The sequence below is a fragment of the Babylonia areolata genome, chromosome 2 (assembly GCF_041734735.1).
Source record: "Babylonia areolata isolate BAREFJ2019XMU chromosome 2, ASM4173473v1, whole genome shotgun sequence".
NCBI lineage: Eukaryota > Metazoa > Mollusca > Gastropoda > Neogastropoda > Buccinidae > Babylonia > Babylonia areolata.
In genome coordinates, this window is record NC_134877.1 from 57,818,232 (window position 1) to 57,838,381 (window position 20,150).

At 45.2% G+C, this 20,150-nt stretch overlaps 1 protein-coding gene across 1 annotated transcript in view; it reads right to left on the reverse strand.

Moving 5' to 3' along the window:
* Nucleotides 1-20,150, reverse strand: part of LOC143279524 (complexin-like) — a 307,086-nt gene that overhangs the window by 121,196 nt on the left and 165,740 nt on the right. Inside the window, exon 5 of the mRNA XM_076583586.1 lies at nucleotides 6,729-6,812. The gene's annotated coding sequence lies outside the window, so the exon portion shown is untranslated. The remainder of the gene's footprint in view (nucleotides 1-6,728; nucleotides 6,813-20,150) is intronic.

The window sequence follows — 20,150 nt, forward strand, 5'->3', positions numbered from 1 at the left end:
TACAAATACGAATACAAAGTTTAGTCACCAGGAGGCCACACACCAGAAGAAACCCTGAACTGCTGCCCAGCTGCTTCGGTGGTGTTCCACTTAGTGGTGTCTGTTCGGACACTCTGGACACAATGGAGAGGACGTATGAAGAACTGCGTCTGCCACATATACAGGATTGGAATCTGAGACTTCGAATTACTAATGGTTTTATATCGTCTTCCCCACCAAACACACACACAAGATTATTTTTCTCGGTGTGTTCTGCACTTTCCACTGTGGAAGGGGAACGTGACAGATGTTGTCGCCGGAACCTTTTCCACACACGGAGTCCCCTTGGCACAGCAAACGGTGTGCGTGTGTGTGTGTGTGTGTGTGTGTGTGTGTGTGTGTGTGTGTGTGTGTGTGTGTGTGTGTGTGTGTAAGCGTGCGTACGTTATGTGTGTATGTGCGTGCTTGCGTGTATATATTTGTGCGTGCGAATGTGTAAGTGAGCGTGCATGCGTGTATGTATGTGTGCGTGCGAATGTGTAAGTGAGTGTGCGTGCGTATATGTGCGTGTCTGTGTGTTTGTGTGTGAGTGTGTGTGTGTGTGTGTGTGTGTGTGTGTGTGTGTGCAGATGGAAAGGGGCAGTTGGGGCTGAGGGGGGAGGGAGGAAGGAGCGGTGGGGGGACAGGCTGTAACTGCAGGCCCTGACTGGCACATGAATAAAACATTTCGTCCCCCACCCCTCCTCCTTCCCATCTTCTCCACCCGTGTCTGTGCAATGTTGTGCATACCAATTTTGTTTCTCTGGAAGTTCTCTGCAGATGGTCTGCTTCTCAGCCACTCCGTCTATCACACACATACACACACGCACACACACGCACGCACGCACACACACACATACAAGCACACACACACACACACACGAACGCACGTGAACGAATCATCCATCCTCCTGACCAAAAATTCTTAACTCCCTTCCTTCCACCTCTCTCTCTCTCTCTGTCGATGGTTTGATAGAGTTCAAGATACATACTCTGTTTGTTTGGATGCAAATGCACGTGAGGATGACATTCATTTTGTGATTCGTTTTGTGCACAATTTGAAAAGTTCCATTTTGTTTCCATTCCATTACAGTTTTTATTCTTTCTTTCCGTTGATGTATCTATGTATCTGGGGACACACACACACACACACACACACACACACACGTGTGTGTCTGTCTGTCTGTCTCTCCCTCTCCCTCTCTCTTTCTCCCTTTCTCTCTCTCTCACACACACACACACACACACACACGCATACACGAATGCACACACACACAACCCTAAACTCTCCCTAAACCACCCACAAAAATAAAACACAACGAACAATCCTCTTGGCCTTCTTTCACACAAAACAACCACACCAAACAAACAAAAATTCCAAACTAACACGAAAGAAATGAGCTAATATCAAAGCAAGAAATGAAAATGAAAGGTCATGAATTTCCACCACACTGTCATGAGGTATGGGGTCGATATTCTGTGACCTTGTTGCCGCTGCTGACAGTACGTCAGTGTGTGTGTGTGTGTGTGTGTGTGTGTGTGTGTGTGTGTGTGTGTGTGTTGTGTGTGTGTGTTTGTGGTGTGTGTGTGTGTGTGTGTGGTGTGTTGTGTGTGTGTGTGTGTGTGTGAGAGAGAGAGAAGGGGAGAAAAAGAGAGGGAGAGGGAGAGACAGACAGAGAGAGACAGATACACAGAGAGAGAGAGAGAGAGTGGGAGAGGCAAGAAGGGGGAGTGTTGGGGGAGACAGAACGAAAAACGAAAGACAAAAGCCAGCACCTCACATCGTCATATCACACAGTTAGCACAGTTTGACATGCTTTACATTGCATGTCTGACTGGTAGTTTCTGAGACTTATTTTGAAGCAATGTGCAGTGTTTTATATGACGTCAAACTCGTTTTACTATCATCTCCGACTGTCTGTCTGTCTGTCTGACTCCCTCTCCCTCTCTCTTTCTCTCTATCGGTCTGTCTTTGCCAAACCCCTTTTTCTCTTTCATCCCCCCACACCCCCATTTTTTGGTTACTCAGGAATTTATTCTGCATATTCTGAATACTATTAAAAAAACCCCAACTATTCAAGAATGTGTGTGTGTGTGTGTGTGTGTGTGTGTGTGTGTGTGTGTGTGCGTGTGTATCTGTCAGTGTTTGTGTGTGTGTGTCTGTGTGTACGTGCGTGTGTGCGTCATGATTGTGCGCTCGCGCGTGCATGTGGGTGGGTGTTTCCACCAGAGACAGAATACTTGAGATCATCCATCTATATACCCTCTAACCCAGTCTCTCTTGTCTTTGCAGATCTCTTCAGAAGTGGGCGGGTGTGGGTGTGGAATCAAACGGCCACTTAAAAAGTACACTGAAGGTCAATGTCTCCATTTTCTTTGCAAAGACATCCCTTTCTTCCCTTCGGAATCATTCCTTTCTTATTGTATACTTTTTAACTTTTTTTTTTTGGTTAAGACAAAAGGTCAAACGAATAACTCTCTCTCTCTCTCTCTCTCTCTCTCTCTCTCTCTCTCTCTCTCAGTTGTAAAATGTCCGATTTAAGAAAACTGAAGGTCACGTACTTTATAGTGAAGACATTCCATGCGTTCCTTTTGAATCTTCACAGTGTTATCCAATACTCCTGAACCTTTTTTTCTGAAGACTGAAGGCTAAACTATATGTCATTATCTCTATTACTCCTCCCACCTCCCCCCTCTATTTCTTCCGTGTTAACCCCCTCTTTCCCCTCTTCCTTCCTCCTCCCTATTATATCTCTCTCTGCTTTCAGATCCTTTTGTCAGTCTATGTTCCTTCCACAACCCACCTGATCTGTCATAGCCATTATTCTCCTATCACCTCACCCAAACCCATTCCTGTCCTCTCTCCATCCTCTCTCTCTCTCTCTCCTCCTTCTCTCTCTTTTCTTTTCCTCTCTACCCTTACCGCTCTCTCTGCCTCGACCCCCCCCCCCCATTCTCCCCTCTCTGTCTCTTCTACCACCCCTTTTTTTCTGTCTACCCTCCGTCATACGTCATACAGCCCTCATTACTCATTGGACGCTTGAAGGCCGACTGCCCCATCCCCAAGCTTAGAGATGAAAAAAAGTGACAAAAAAGACAGAGAAAAAAGAAGAAAAGAAAAGGAATCTGTCATCCTCAGTAGCAGCAGCAGCAGCAGCAGCATCTCCGCTCAGCCCCACCTCTCTGAGAAAGCAATATCTCGTCCAGACGAGTCTTAATTAACACCGCCAACCCAGATAACTAACTCTGACTGCCTGCTTCTCTCGTTATCGGAGAAGGCCCAATGACGCTGCATAAGAAGAAGTACTTCGTCGTTTCTTTATTTTCCCCCTTTTTTCTTTTCTTTTTCTTTCTTTTGTTTCCTTTTTTTTTTCTTTTACTCGTTTCTTCAATGTTATTTTCCAGCATAAAAACCGGGTAGGGTAGGGTAGGGTAGGGTAAGGTAGGAAGGCGCAGACGTAGTGATGTTACTATCGATGAACAATGGGTGGTGTCTCTGTCTGGCCAAATGTCAGTGTGTTTTGGAAGTCTGGGGTCTCTCGCATTCAGAAGATGGTTTCTGGCAGAGAAACTAGGGGGACGGGGAGGCGGGGGGCCAGGGGGGGGGGGGAGAGGTTTGTAGAGAGAAAGAAAGAGAGAGAGAGGTGGGGAGAGAGGGACGAAGAGAGAGAGAGAGACAGACAGACAGACAGAAAGACGAAGACAAAGAGAAAGAGTGAGAGATATAGATCCACAAAGTGGGAAAAAGACAGACAGAGAGAAAGTGACAGAGAGAAAGACAGAGACATTGAGAGACAGGGACTCAATGACACAAGACACTACAACAATGACAAAATGAATTCAGCGAACCAGGCCGTGTGGTATGACAGACAAGAAATACTGTGTAAAGAAAAACACACCTGTGACAAAAAAAAAAAAAAAAAAAAAAAAAAAAATTGTTCTCAATGACGCGAGGAGACCGACAGATAAACACAAATCAACAGAGATAACGCGAATTCGGCCAGACTGGACGCCGCTTCAGATTACCAGTTAATACAAAAACAGCCAGCGTCCCCAGTGAGTGAAAGCGAATTCCTGGAGAGTAGCATTTTTACTGGGCTGATTCCAAATTCTCTTATTCCAACCAATTCTCTGACGGTATTATGGGGGAAACCGCCTGACAATGATTCATCTGTCCCATTTTGGGTCTTCTGATGGTATTAAGGGGATACCCGCCTGACAATGATTCATCTGTCCCGTTTTGGGTCTTCTTATGGTATTAAGGGGAAACCCGCCTGACAATGATTCATCTGTCCCGTTTTGGGTCTTCTGACGGTATTAAGGGGAAACCCGCCTGACAATGATTCATCTGTCCCATTTTGGGTCTTCTGACGGTATCAAGGGGAACTTGTCTCAGAATGATTCATTTAATTTGGTCCTCGGTATTAGGAGAACCTGTCTGACAATGATTCATGTCTTCCATACTTGGTCCTCTGACGGTATTAAGGGGGAAATGAAACTGATTCGTATTCTAGGTTTTGGTCATCTGGTGGTGGTATTAAGGGGAAACTGCCTGAGTGTGATTTATCTAATGTTATTGCACTGACGGTATGAAGGCATGAGAATGATTCTTCATCTCTTTCCCGTTTTGGGTCCTGTGACGGTTTTAACAGGAAGTTTCAGTCTCGGTTTCTCAAGGAGGCGTCACTGAGTTCGGACAAATCCATATATGATACATCACATCTGCTAGGCAGATGCCTGACAGCAGTATAACCAAACGCGCTTGGTCAGGCCTTGAGTGAAAGCTTATATCATATTTGTGTACCCATCAAAGTTGATTTTTTTCCTTAAGAATTTTGCCAGAGACAACACTCTCGCTGCCATGGGTTCTTTTTCAGTGCGCCAAGTGCGTGCTGCACACGGGACTTCAGTTTATCGTCTCATCCGAATGAATAGAAGCTCAGTTTGATTTTCCAGTCAAAAATGGAGAAAGGGCGAGAGCGGGATTCGAACCCACGCTCTCACAGACTCTCTATATTGGTAGCTGAGCGTCTTAACCATTCTGCCAACTTCTTTAACGGGAAGCTGTTCGAGAATAATCAATCTAAAGTTTGGTTATCTGGCACAATAATGAATACCTGATGATTGATTTCCCATTTTTAGTCCACTGAAATTATAAAGAGAAGCCAGGACTGACTCAGTTTGCCCCTTTTGAGTCAAATGTGGAATCCAGGTTTGTCGGGTCCAGCGCATTCGTTTCCTTTGTGGTCTGCCATTTTAATTTTGATGCCTGGCACAAAACTAATGTTGCTGTCTTGAATTCACCAATACCTAATTTGGCCAGTTTTCATTTTCTTCAGGCCCGTTAGTGTAGCAGGAAAAGAAATGGTTTCTCCACGTATTTGGGTTTTGCCAGCTTTCTCGCGAAAGACAGGTATTGAAAAAGAAAATGTCAGACAGACATTTGGATGTTAAAGACAACGACCCACACTCTGATTTTGATGCCAGACATATATATGATGTTATTGTCAAACTGCACCCGAACTGTTTTGCAGGACCCGCATATCGTGTGTGTGTGTGTGTGTGTGTGTGTGTGTGTGTGTGTGAGGAGGGGTTGGGGTGCAGCATAGTTTTCACTTTGTACCTGTTTGCCGTCCTACTCGCTAAAGAGAGAACAGACAAGAACAGTGTGTGGAATACAACGAGACAATACATCCAGAGACGAAGTAACGATAAAAATACTATTAAAAAAAACCTTGATGAATCAGGCCTTACGCTAGACCGACTAGTACAACATTCATATTTTACAGCACATACATTTCTGACAAGAACTTGTTCTTGAGAGGGGGTTAACGCGAAACTGAAGCGGACCTGTCGCTTCACTTGAGTAAAGCAAAAGCAGACAGACAGACAGACAGACAGAAACACAGGCAACCGGACAGATAAAATGCAAACAAACCCTGACTGGATGCCATACCTGATTACCAGTAAGCACGACACTCTATGTCCCAAATGTCTGCAAGCTAAGCACTGGAAAGAGGAGTCTACTGGACCGCCAGCAAACCCTCTTACTCTAACCAATCCTCTGACGGCATTAAGGGGAAATCAGTCTGGGGCTGACAGCAGTCTCCCATCTTAGGTCAGATGTGCTGGAACCCAGGTCGAACGATTCTAGACTCGCTTCCTCTCGGCCTGCCGGTGTACGGGGATCGCAATGTACCCTACCGTGATTTCGATGCCTTACACAATTTTGACGTTACTGGAAAGAAATCAGAAACAGCACTTCTATATTTTCCTGTTTTACAGGCAAGAGTGCAGATTTCACATTGTGTGTTCATCATTATTCTAGCTAAGGAAAGAGGCAGACGGACTGACAGAAACAAACGGATAGACACAAAGAAAAGAAGCGGTGGAGAGAGAGGCTGTTAAAATGTTTATGATTCAACCTTAACGGCAGCATTCAACAATGAATGAAGAACAGTACTCTTTACAAGTCAAAGGAACACAAATCAAACCACTGCCCAGACAAACAGAAACATACTACTCTTATGAAAAATTGAAAAGCAAAACATAAAAATAGTAATTAGAATCAGCTAAAAATGAAAAGATCAAAGGATCTGGATGATCAGATGGTGGTATTTTAAGAGCAGAACAAACCTTTACCCAATTTGTTTTCACTGTGTCAAAAACACAACTGGAACTTCGAGGAGAACAAAAAAAAAAAAACTCACCGAGTTTAGTCCCGTTTGTAGCCACTCTTATTATTCCTCGTACACCTTTCACCGAGATGGCAACAAATAACGCCCTGGATATCCCTGCAAACAAACATCAATATATCAAGTTGAAAGGGCTGAGGACAATCCTGCTGAAATAAAGCAAGACGACAAGTACTCGCGCCGAGCAGACTTTAAACATACCGAGATGCGTGTTTAAGTCGATCGTGCTGAACAGTTAATAAGTAACAACAGAACAAGAAGAAGCATGGATTGAACAAAGAAAAGAAATACGAAGTAGAAGTAACATGAACTGATGTAGAATCATCATCATCATCAGCAGCAGCAGCAGCAGCAATAGAAAAGGGTAGTCGCTGCTGTGGGAGGAGGAGGAGGAGGAGGAGGAAGAGGAGAAGAAGGTGGAGCAGCAGCAGAAGAAAGAGGAGGAGGAGGGGGGCGAGGAGGAGAAGGTGGAGCAGCAACAGAAGAAAGAGGAGGAGGAGGAAGAGGAAGAGGAGGATAAGGTAGAGCAGCAGCAGAAGAAAGAGGAGGAAGAGAAGGTGGAACAGCAGCAGAAGAAAGAGGAGGAGGAGGAAGAGGAGGAGAAGGTGGAGCAGCAGCAGAAGAGGAGGAGGAGGAAGAGGAGGAGAAGGTGGAGCAGCAGCAGAAGAAAGAGGAGGAGGAGGAAGAGGAGGAGGAGGTGGAGCAGCAAGAAGAAAGAGGAGGAGAAGGTGGAGCAGCAAGAAGAAAGAGGAGGAGGAGGAAGAGGAGGAGGAGGTGGAGCAGCAAGAAGAAAGAGGAGGAGGAGGAAGAGGAGGAGGTGGAGCAGTAGCAGAAGAAAGAGGAGGAGGAGGAAGAGGAGGAGAAAGTGGAGCAGTAGCAGAAGAAAGAGGAGGAGGAAGAGGAGGAAAAGGTAGAGCAGCAGCAGAAGAAAGAGGAGGAGGAGGGCAAGGAGGATAAGGAGAGCGAAGAAGTGAAGGAAGAGGAGGGCGGTGTGGAGGAAAAGGAGGTGGATAAGAAGAAAAAGCAAGAAGAGAAAAAAACAAAACAGTAGAGAAAAAAAACAAAAAACAAAAACAAAACAGAAACAATATAAGAAACAAGAAAAATAAAAAGGGGGGGGGGGAGAGAGAGAGAGAGAGAGAGAGAGAGAGAGAGAGAGAGAGAGATTAAAACAACACACGTCCACAGTTCTTAATCGACACGCACATCTATTTCGCAAACTGACAACCAGTGTAATAGGGAGGAGGGAGGGATGGGGAGGGGGTTAACGCGAAACTGAAGCGGACCTGTCGCTTCACTCCGCAGTTGCAGGTAAACAAACTCAACAACCTCATGTCGCGGCTGTCGCTCTCAAATGCAGGTTACTTTATAGTGCCTCAGTCAGTTGATGGTCGTGCGTCCTTGGCGACATTGTGCATGGTTAGCGACTCTAGTTACAAATGTCAAGGCTCCAGTTTCCATCCACAGCTTCCGCATTTCTTTATGTCTCTCTCCATTCCCATTGTGTGTGTGTGTGTGTGTGTGTGTGTGTGTGTGTGTGTGTGTGAGAGAGAGAGAGAGAGAGAGAGAGAGAGAGAGAGAGAGAGAGAGGCAGGCAGACAGACAAACAGACAGAGACAGAAACAGAGTTTTGTTGTTTAAGTTGGTTTTGGGGTGGGTTTTTTGTGTTTTTGTTGTTGTTGTTTTTTTTGGGTTTTTTTGTGTTTTTTTGTTTTTTGTTTTTTTGGGGGGGCGTCACTACAATCAAACACACACACACACACACACACACACACACACACACACACACACAAACGATGGAGATGGAAGGAGGATGGGGGAGGTGAAAGAAGGGATTAAAAATCGCCACAGGGAAGGAGCGGGGGTGGGGGGGGGGGGGTATTTCAGTACAAGATGCACCGAATGAATCCTGCTCGCTTTTTCATCCACTGTCCTTTGAAGGCCTATTCTTTAACGCCACCATAAAGAAACCATTGCTATATCTTTTCGGTGACCGGGTGCTGGGATAGCGGTAGATATTTTGCTATCCGCCACAATAATCCCTTAAGGCCAATAACAGAGAATTCATTGCGGATGTCAAAACAACAACAACAGAAAACACCCTCCATGGGTAATATTCCACGCACAGGGAGAGGGAAGCATCAATTCAGTCTATCTGCGAACAGCACGACAGTAAATGAGGTTAGCGGCAACCTGCAAGCATTTTTGTGAAGGACACAGGCTGGACGAAGAAAAGGGAACAATCATTTTACTTAACAACGCGAGCAAGAACAGGTCGGAGGGCGGGAGGCGGGGGTAGCAATCGTTCTTTTCAACAAAAAAGAAAAAGAAAAAAGAGCAGTCTCAAACAGTTTTTGTTGTTCACAAACACACACACACACACACACACACACACCAAGACGGCGTTTTAGCAGAACTGCTCCCTGAATAAAATAGAATAAAATAAAATGAAGCTTTCAACTGTCGTTGAGAGAGAGAGAGAGAGAAGGGAAGTGGGGATGGGACTGACGGGCGGGAGGGAGCATGGGGGGCGGAAGTGGTGAGGGTGTATGGAAGAGGGGACGGCGGTGGGGGAGGGACAGGGGGGATTAAGCGTAGAGGAGTAGCCGTCGGTTTGTAGGTGTTAACATGTTTGCACGCGCACGTGCGTTACCCCGTCCTCTCTCCTTCCTTCCCCTCCACATCCGCACGCACCCACAGAAGCATTCACCCAACCGCGTGTGTGTGTGTGTGTGTGTGTGTGTGTGTGTGTGTGTGTGTGTACGCGCGCGCTATCGATTTCCTGAATTGAAAACTCATAGAACCAGACCAGTTTCATACTCTTATGAATTTGATTAAAAAAGTAGCCGACCAAAATCAACTATATTCTTAAATGATTATCAAGTCATTATAATTATATATACATGTGTGTGCATGTATGTGTATAAATATCGATCCATATATATATATATATATATATATACATAGACATATATATATATATATATATATATATATATATATATACATAGACATACACACACAGATATATATATATATATATGAGTGTGTGTGTGTGTGTGTGTGTGTGTGTGTGTGTGTGTGTGTGTGTGTGTATTCCGTACTCTATATCGATTTAACATACTGGTATTTATGCCCATCCTGTAACTATGAATATTTCATGAGCATTATTGTGATTATTGTGTGTAATAAATTCTCTATTTCATCTTGAACGTTTTATTAACCGCGAGGCAGAGGAGTGAGTGCTGGGGGGTTGCAAAGACAGTGATGGCCTAGAGGTAACGCGTCTGCCTAGGAAGCAAGAGAATCAGAGCGTGCTGGTTCGAATCACGGCTCAGGTGCCGATATTTTCTCCCCCTCCACTAGACCTTGAGTGGTGGTCTGGACGCTAGTCATTCGGATGATACGATAAACCGAGGTCCCGTGTGCAGCATGCACTTAGTGCACGTAAAAGAACCCACGGCAACAAAAGGGTTGTTCCTGGCAAAATTCTGTAGAAAAATCCACCTCGATAGGAAAAACAAATAAAACTGCACACAGGTAAAAAAATACAAAAAAACGGGTGGCGTTGTTAGTGAAGCGACGCGCTCTCCATGGAGAGAGCAGCCCGAATTTCACACAGAGAAATCTGTTGTGATAAAAAGAAATACAAACAAACAAAAAACATTCGCCGTGACGAGTCGGAAGGGCAGGCAACAGTGTCCACAAGACGTGGGATGCAAACTTGAGACGATGATATAAGCAAGAAACATCAACCATAGAAATGATGGAGTTTGTGAGTAGCTGCAGTGAAGGAAATAACCGCCGAGGCATGGCAAGAAACTGAAAATAATTATGCTCTCGAACCACACAAGCCTTTTGAGATCACAATCAAGATGGCGGCACGCACGGCTGATGGCGATACCTAATAAAGTGCTCTTTCCACAAGTTTAACTTCCTAGAAATCGATGCCAACCGAAAGAAAACAAATTTTGTTCATTTATTTCAAACACAAAAAAACACACTTCTGCAGAGTCGATCTCGATAACTTAAGCTGAAACTTTCTCTCCATGCCGCCAAAGCCAAATGGTTGTTTCCTCTGGACTGCTGAAGGTTCGGCCATACCGATATAGTTATCATCCAGCTGTCATTCTTTCATTGATCAAGTAACGGATCTGCTCCAAATGTGCCTCAAACAGAGAAAATATCGGAGCTTATCAGATTGTCAAATCTCAGCTTGACAGAATAAAGAAATAAGAACGTGAATTGCGTCATGGCACAAAAGAGCGAACAGACAGAAAGACAGACGGACAGACGGGCAGCGTGTGAAAAGCGGTCAGAGTGCCAGAGTTATGCAACAGGCAGGCCAGAGGGGTGGAAGGCGGTCAGCCTCCCAATTCCCTTGACGACTGGCCCCGAGCAGAGAGATACACACCACTCCAACAGTCGGCATGGGCCCCCTGGCGATCCATTGATTTTTTTCCCGGAATGTTTCATCAGCTGGATAAATTTCTTCTCTCTCCCCTACCCCTCTCCTCCTTTCCCCCTCCCGGAAACTTTTCTCGTATGCTTGAGTGGGTTCGTGCCACCGCTTCATCTGGCCGGTGGGCTGGTGAAGGGGAAGGGGGATGGGGGAGCTGGGGGGGCGGGCATGTGGCTGTGAGTGACGTGATCAGAGCTGTGCGCCCTGTGCAGGAGGGCTGCCATGCACACATCTTCATTAGCCGCTCCATGCACACAACACTGCCTGTGGAGGTTTGTTCGATAGCTCACCCTCACCAACCCCGTCCTTCCCTCTCACTTCCTTACTCTGTCCTCTTCCCCCTTCCCATCCCCGACAGCCCTTCCCATCCTGTCACCCCTTTCCCTTGAGATGGTCATACCTGTCGGCCGTTCCATCTGAGGGGGTGTCGACCACAACATGTGATTATCACAGCGTGGAAGGTGTTGAGACATCAACATTGCGGTGGACTACGGCATGCAAAGTCGCCATCCAACTACAGTGCCTACATTCACGAAACAGAAAGCACGTAAGGCCATACATAAATATAGCGACATTTTTATGGACTGGTGGCATGTGCATGTGTGTTGCAACAGCATGAGCTTCTGTGAGGCTGTGTCAGTCAGAACAGAGGATGTCAAAGTGACCACTGAGCGAAAGAATGCCAATGAAGAATGCGCGCGCACTTGGCATGAAACGTAGATACCCGTACACCCAAACACGCAAGTGGCAAGGCTGCATCCAAATTGCTCCCAGTGTTCCAATGCAGAGGACAGGGAAGCGCCCTCCAGTATCTCTCTGATCATAGATCACTGGCCAGACACTTGCCCTTCCCCTCCTACAGGAGGTTTCCCTCACCCCAGTCTCCCTGGGGATGGCCTTCCTCTGCAGCAGCAGGGGGATGAAGAGGAAGAGGAGGGTGGAGGAAGGTGGTGAGCAGGAGGAAAACGAGGAGGAGCAAAAATGTGGAGAAAAAGCTGATGAAGAAAAAGAAGTAGAGGTAGAAGAAGACAGAGGTGGAGGAGGAAGAGGAAGTGAAAGAGGTGGAGGAGGTGAACGTGCAGAGGAAAAAAAAAGGAGTAAAAATAAAAACAGCACGATCAACAATAATGAATGAGAATGAGGAGGAGAAAGAAAAGGAGGAAGAAACAGGAGGAGAAAGATGAGAAGAGAGGAGTTCGGGGGTTGCGTGAAGAAGGAGAAGAGAAGGGAAAGAGGGATAGTATGAGAAGAAGAAGAAAAGAGGAAATTATCTGCTGCTCCCAACATCGCAATTTATTTGAAGATGGGCTAACAACTGAGACAAGAAACACTTCCAGGGCAACCCACTGATTTTCGTGTGCCAGAGATTTATTTATCACAGAAGGTTATTTCACTTTCCCAGTTTCATAGCGCCCGAACTAGCGAGATCACTTTCCCCCGTCTTTTAAACTTCTCATACCAAAATCCTCCATTTTCTGCACTCTCCCGTTCCTTCCTCAAGGATTTCCTGTTTCTGGCACAGCGTGCGAGAACTCTGGTCTGCTGACTTGTTAGTGTTAATTTGACCACAAATGGGCCATTTCACTGAATACCCGTCAGTTCTTAATAACCAGTCAATGAAAAACCAAAATACAATTAAAAGGTATATCAAAACAACACCAAAAAAGATCACTTCACCCACGTGTTGTTGAAGCCACTAAAACTTTAAATCAGATTGAAAATATTTCTGTCCTTGGGGGAAACATCTCGGAATAAGGTCTTCGTGGAACTTGCAGTAAACTGTGCCTAGCATCGTGTAGACCTCAGCAGTCGATCAGTTGATGTTTGATACAGAGAGGCTGGTTGCACGGCACACACCATAGAGCTTCTTCACCTCTCGAGAGGTAAAATATCAGAGAAGAATGACCTTTTGAAGCCTGCAGAGTACGGTCTCATCTTTCTATATGACTGGAATGAAAGAAAGAAATTCTCTCATGTCAGGACGGATCTGAAATAATTTGCTGTCAATTTGGGTGACTGCTATGAATATTATTGGTGATATGGATCATTTTGCAAGATGCACGCTGTTGCTTGCCCCCTAGATCTGATGCTGCCTGCACAAGGGGGAAGCTGTTTAAAGCACTGTATCCATTCGTAGTAACAGCTAGGCACTCTCACAACTTGATTGCATTAAAGAATGATTTTAAGTTTTACATGCAACAGTCTGTTAAGATTTGTCCATGCATGTCTGTCTTAGCCACCCCTCTTCAAACTTTAACTCACGTATTCAGGCACGTAAACACACACACACACACACACACACACACACACACACACACACACACACACACACACACACACACACTGAGAGCCAACAGACTCCATCGCCCCAGCAGCCATATTCCCAATTCGTTCGACTTTCAAACGCTTACAACGGTTTCAATATTTTTACCCAGAAGGGATAGAAACGGTACACACGTTACATTGTGATAATGATGAACTTACTGCTCATCTCTGACGGACTGTGGTGAACCGTGGCGATTGCCTATTCAGAGCAGCTCAATGCATGGACAGGAACTCATCTCCTGAACAGACTGAAAACACTCCTAAAGTGATGAACGAAATCCATCCAAAATGAAAAGCACACAACACTAATCATACACAAACAAAGAAAACTGGCCCTTGTCCACCAGCTTTGATCTCGTGATCTTGAGCCTTAATTCCACGAGTTTACTTCATCGCCAGTGAAAGTGTTCTCAAATTCTCCCTCGACGGTGCAAGCGCTTCAAAATCGCCATTTCTGTAACTCATGCCGTAAGCAGCGGATGAACTCCGTATGTGTCAAACGTGAAGTTATCCCTGTGACAAACTTAATGCGAGTTTGTTAAGAAATGTGGGCAAGCGCTGCGTCTGATTACAGGCAGACAAACAGACAGACAGAGAGAGAATCAAATACTATGCATACCTTCTAGGACATGGATGAGTTGGGAGTAGGAGGGGGAAGCTGGGCTCGGGGTTTAAAAATAATGGGAGGATGGAGAGACGGAGAGGTTAGTTAAAGAAAGAAACCACGACAACAACAACAACAGAAACAAACATTAACATAAACAAAATCACCCTGAACGGTTCTAACCACCGCTACCTGCAAAACCTCAACCCAATTCTTGCACCATCTCAGCACCCAAGCCCCACCCCTAACTCTCTCCTCTTTCTTTCTCTCTCTCTCTCTTTCAGCCCCCCTCACCACAGAAGGCAATCCTTAGCATCAGCATGGAGTCAATGGCTGCAGCGTTTTGGAAGGCTGCCAACATGGCAGCTCCCCCCCCTCCCACATAACTCCCCAAACCCTAGATGACCGAGGATACGGAACACTCCTGTCGAGGGCTTGGGACAGCCCATTGATTTTTCCGGGTGAGCGTCAAGGCTTATGAGCTAGATACCTTTCCCTGTCTCCCCCATCAGTTTGATGGCATCGTCTCGTCCCCTGGGCTTTTCGTGTGTTGTTCTGGTGTTATTTTCATTGGATGCGGTGTTGTTGGCTTGTGTGTTCGAAGGGGGGGGGGGGGAGGAAGTTGGAGGTTGATGTGAGAGGGGTGAGAAGGTAAGGAGGGGGCGGAGAGAGGGTTTTTCGGCAGGTACATTTTAAAGTTTGCATTGGGATGGGCAGGTTTTTGCATGTCATGCAAGATGACAGTCTTTTTTGTATGAAGACTACAGACTGTGTGAGAAGAAGAGTGCCTGCATAAAATTAATGTTAGCAACACAAAGAATGAACATTTTTTGTATGCGCTGATGCAGATAAACAGAATTACATCCCCCCCCCCCCCTCGCTGTTCTTGTTATTCCAACACATGCCCACCACTTTCATCTTGCCCACCCTCTCTATCACTATGTGTCTTTCTGTTTTTCTCTCTCTTTCGCTTTCTCCGTCATCTGTGAGGGGAGCCTGGTTGTTGGCGTCTTTCCAAACGCTGCAGTCATGTTCTTTACTCCTACTTCCCATTTTCGTTCCTTCCTTCGTTGGCTGGGATGATATAAAAGGCGCCACTTGCTCACTCTATTAACCGACGTGTAAAAAGAGACTAAAGCGAACGATATGACCAGAGCGTACTAAGAGACTATAGAGTACAAAGTAACCGAAGTGTAACATGAGACTAAAGCGCATAAAGTGACCAAATCGATGTCACAAAAAGCATACAATGTGACCAATGCGTAACAGTGTGACCAGATTGTACTCCAAGACCAAAGCGTACAAAGTAACCAAAGTAATAAAGGAATATAAAGTGACCAAAGTAAAAAAAAAGTGAAGAAAATTATCAAAGTATGCATCGTGACTAAATGATGTAAGCGACCTCAGTGTCGGAAAACATAAAAATTTCGGGGAAAAAAATTACCAAAGTGCTTAAGTGGAACAGCAGCAGAAAGAGACCAAAAAAAGCTGCAAAACGAAAAATGATTACAATTCCAGATGATACCAAAGCTGAAGAAGAAAATTAACAAATTATCAGAAGACGGTAAAACTGCATCAGAAAATATCCGAACTATCAAAAAACAAATAAACAAACATAACAAAATACAAGTGTCGTTAAAAATGAAAACGTTTCAGAAATAAAACATCAGACCAACATGGAAGAAAAACAAATAAGAGCGAACTGTCCAAAGGCACCGGGATGCCAACCAACAGTAAATGACGTTTCACCAGACCGACAGCAAAATACCAAACACGGGCGAAGCAACAAAAAGACACCAGAATTACAGCATGCGAGAAAGAAGACGGAGCGTTGGAACACGGCCAACCAACCACCGACCCGATTCCCTTGCTGGCTGGCCAGTACTGCGAGGGATTCGCAACACCCACTGCCGGGAATGGCTAGGAAGCAAGCCGTTCATTGATTTTGTGCTGTGTGTCCGTGCTCCCATCAGCCGAGAGATTTTCTCTGTCTCCCCTTATTTACATTACAGAGCCTACTCCCCAACCATTTAACTTCTGGCTTATTTGGTGATTTTTTTTTTCTGATTTGCTTGATAATAAAACGCCTTTCCGGCTCTTTCCTGAATTGGAAAAGTAATGACATCCAAAGCCCTCCTCCCCCCTCACACATACATCTTCTCTCTCTCTCTCTCTCTCTCTCTATATATATATATATATATGTGTGTGTGTGTGTGTAGAGAGAGAGAGAGAGAGATGTTTATGTGTGTGTGTGTGTGTGTGTGTGTTATATATATATATATATATATATATATAATACACACACACACACACACACACACACATATATATAAAAAAATTTTCGCCGTGTGCGCGCGCGTATGTGTGTATGCGTGTGTATAATTTCATACATATATATATATATATATTTGCGTGCGTGTGTGTGTGTGTGTGCGTGTGTGTGTTGTTGCTGATGATGATAACGATGATGCCGTTGTCGCTGTTGCTGTTGTTACTTTTTCGATCGCTTTTATTTTTTCTCTGCCTCGTTTCCAGAGCTGTCCTGAACTGCAGGTGGCTAGTGGTGGCTCGTTCCGTGCCGCCCTTCATTTGGCTCGTAGTGTGGGTTAATTCCAGTGCGTGACCTGACAATTCAACTTCAACTGATGAATGCTTGCCAGCGCACTCTTGTCTGTCCTTGCTTGCTTTTTTTTTTTTCTTTTTTTTAAAAGTTTTATTTTTTGTTTTTCTCCTTGGTTTTTCACTGTTTCTCTTTCCATCCTAGAGCATGACCTAGTGGTAACGTGTCCGTCTTGGAAGCGAGAGGCCGGAGGATCGAGTCCTATATACGGATAAGGTTCACCCCCGCGCGCGCCCCTCCCCCCGAACCACAACCCCATCCAACAGACCTTGAGGTGGTCTGGGTGCTAGTCTTTCGAATGAACCACCAATGGTTACACAGTTGTGACTAAAAGTAGTACAGCAGAATACAATACAATACAATGCAATATAATCGTGTGGCACGGGTGTCCACGCATTACACGAGAAAACACGAGGAACAACAGTCACGTGTGGATTTTTCCAACCACGAGGCTGGTTGGAATACTTCGTACTCGTGCCACAGCTACTGTTTTCCTAGAGTATACGTGTGTGCGCGTGGGGGACGTGATGATCATTCGTAGGTTCATTTCCCAACCACTCCCCTTTTTCTCTTTGTTACAATACGCGCGAGCGCGCGCGCGCACACACACACACACACACACACACACACACACACACACACACACGAAGGCACCCCCCCACCCCACCCCCACACCCCCTCCCGACGTCCCAAATCCGGAACATTTCTTCATTTTCCAACTGCCCACCTTCACGATGGAGAGAGAGAGAAAGATAGAGGGAGGGAGAGAGAAAGGGAAAGGAAGGAAGAGAGACAGACAGAAGATTCATATTATCCAAAATCCAATTACCCGCACGAGAAGGAAAACGAAAAGGAGAAGAAACAAGTGGAAGGATATCAGACGGACGGGGTAAGAAGGAAAGAAGGAAGGAAGGAAGGAGAGGAGGAAAGAAGGAAGGAAGAAATGAACAAACAACCAGCCAATCAAAGCGGAGTGCATGCACGAAACTGGAAACGTTTCCAGCGTGCAGCTAACACCCCGATTCCCCTGATGAAAGAACGCCAGAAAGAAGAAAAAAAAACAGAAAAAAAAGAAAAAGAAAAGAAAAAAATAAGACAAATAAAGAAAGAAAGAAACAAACAAACGACGAGAGAAGCAAAGACAAGCGGACAGCACCACTGTTTCAGACAGTTTCCAATTTGTTGGATGGGAACAGGCTAACTCACCGATCCCCGACGAAAGAAAGAAAACGAAACGAAACTAAAGAAAAGAAAACAGAGAAAGAAAGATAATAAAGACAGAAATATTCACTCCAGCGAAGCAAGCATAGAAAGGATAGCAGAGCGTACGCGCAACGAAAAAACAAACAAACCACAAAAAAAAAAAGTAAGAAGGAAAAAAATAAATAAATAAAAGGGGAAAATCCAATATTGTTGGGAGGCAGCTAACATTCCAGTTCCCCAGAGAACTGGCCAATAGCAGAAACACTCTGCGCTTCTACGGCCATGTGGTGTGGGGTACCCCATTGATTCCCTTGTGTGTGTGTGTGTGTGTGTGTGTGTGTGTGTGTGTTTGTGTGTGTGTGTGTGTGTGTGTGTGAGAGAGTGTGTGTGTGTGTGTGTGAGAGAGAGAGAGAGAGAGAGAGAGAGTGTGTGTGTGTGTGTGTGTTTATGTGCGTTTCTGCGTGCGCACTAACCTGTCTGTCTGTCTGCCGATCTACTGTACGTGTCCCTGTTTGACTACTGTGTATGCTGGATACGGGTGTTTTTTTTTCCCTGGTCTTTCCATGGTTTTGATAGTAACGCTTTCTGCGCCCCAACCGCCATCCCCACCCTTGCCACACCCAATACATTCCTCTCTTCCTGGGGGTTTCACGTTGTCCTGTGATAGCGTTGCATTTGGTGATCTTCTACTGCTAGCTTGCGGTGGTGGGTAACCGGTTGTTGCTGCGAGGAGTCTGCGGAGACGGTTTAGGATGAATTGCCATGTAATTTCCCCTGATATTCACTGTTCCCCTCCAGCAACAGGCATTCCTGTATACTACTACTACTACTACTACTACTACTACTACCAAGTAAATCTGTTTTGAGGCGGGCACTGACGCAACAGTTCTCCTCTCCTAACCTTCGCTTCTTCCACCTCCTCCTCTGTTTATCTTTCTATGCTTTCGACATGTACCTATACAGGCGCGCACGCAAGTGCAGATCCTTGGTTTTTTAAAACAAGACGAACAATTTCAGCTGATTTAACAAAACACCCAAATAAAAAAACAACAATTGTTTTTACTTCACCCAAGAGCTTTAAACACCCCCTAAAAAAAAGAAAAAGAAAAGAAAACAAAAGAGAAAGATAAAAATAAATAAATGAATGAATTAAAGTTCTGTCCGGTGCGTGCGCGCGCACTGCTGCTGCTTTGGGGTGACAGATTCCCACACAACATCACTTTGTCCACACAAGAGGAGATCCACTATGGATTTACTCCTTTGCTGCTCATTCATCTGGCAGACTTGGATCAACGTTGCTGGTGTGCTCGAGGCCCCAGGAGGCACGCAACTCACATACAATAACTCGCGGCAGCCAAAGAGGTGTCCCACATAAACATCCCATTTCAAAATGCAATTTCATGGTTTACGAAAAAAAAAGGCGGTGGGGACAGAAGAATAAACAGAAGAGAGAAAGAAAGGAAGAAAGAGAGAGACAGAGAGAGGGAGAAAGAAAGGAAGGAAGGAAGAAAGAAAGAAAGACATACAATATCAACGGTACTAAAAAGAAGGCGTGGATTCGAGCAAAAAGAGAAAATGAGATACAAAGAAAGAAAGCAAGAAAGCTAGCAAGAAAGAACGATATGTAAGTTCATGGGTGAGTATAAAAAGCGTGGAGGCAACTAAAAAGAAAAAGAAAGAACGAAAGAATGAACCTACGAACGAACGAAGAAGGAAAGAAAGACACACGAAAGGAAAGAAAGAAAGAAAGAAAACCGCTGCCCGCTTTGATGCTTTGTTCTCTCTGCGGATCAGTACAACCTAACTGAACGATCCCTCCCAAAATATATTTGAAAAGTTAAACGAGACTTACCTTGTAAGTTGAGCTTCATCGCGCACTCACTCAACTGTGTTTATGACGGAGCGCTCTCTCATAGAGTAGAATTTCTTTTCCTCGGGTGTTAAGTAAACAATTAAAGTTTCAATAATGTGTCATGGCACTGCTGCCTCCCTCGTTTGTGCTCATAATTGTTCGTTTACTTTCACATTCTCGAAGCCCTCTCCCTCGACTGGAACCTTTCTCAATGGTCCTGCAGCTCTCTCGCAGCAGCTTCTTGGTTCCTGCTCCTCGTTAGCATTTGCATCCCCCCCAACCCCCGCCAACCCCCACTCACACACACATATCCCCCCCCAATCTCAACATCCAAAGGCCTCACCCAGCTCCCCCCAACCATGAACACAACA